This window comes from Penaeus monodon, chromosome 33 (assembly GCF_015228065.2).
Source record: "Penaeus monodon isolate SGIC_2016 chromosome 33, NSTDA_Pmon_1, whole genome shotgun sequence".
NCBI classification, from domain to species: domain Eukaryota; kingdom Metazoa; phylum Arthropoda; class Malacostraca; order Decapoda; family Penaeidae; genus Penaeus; species Penaeus monodon.
The window spans coordinates 8,184,997-8,185,298 of NC_051418.1; positions in this window are offsets into that span (position 1 = coordinate 8,184,997).

Consider the following 302-nt stretch of genomic DNA (forward strand, 5'->3'; position numbering starts at 1 on the left):
CTATTTTTTTCCGCTCGCACTGCCTCCCCTTCCACGTACCAGTGAGAAACTTACTAATCGTCGGCGTAATAGAATAATCACCGAAAGAAAGGAGGAATTATCCGTTAACTAGAAATTAACTAGACTTTAAACTCGGGTAACAGCGAATGGCAAAGGGGTTATGACTCAGCGGGCTGACAGGGAGCTCACGCCGGAGTGGCCTATAAAGAAGGGATGAACTGGAATATATACATAGAAAAACAGAGGAATGTCTTCCGAGATGGTAACAAATCAGGTCGCATGTACGTCGTGGATAGACAGTA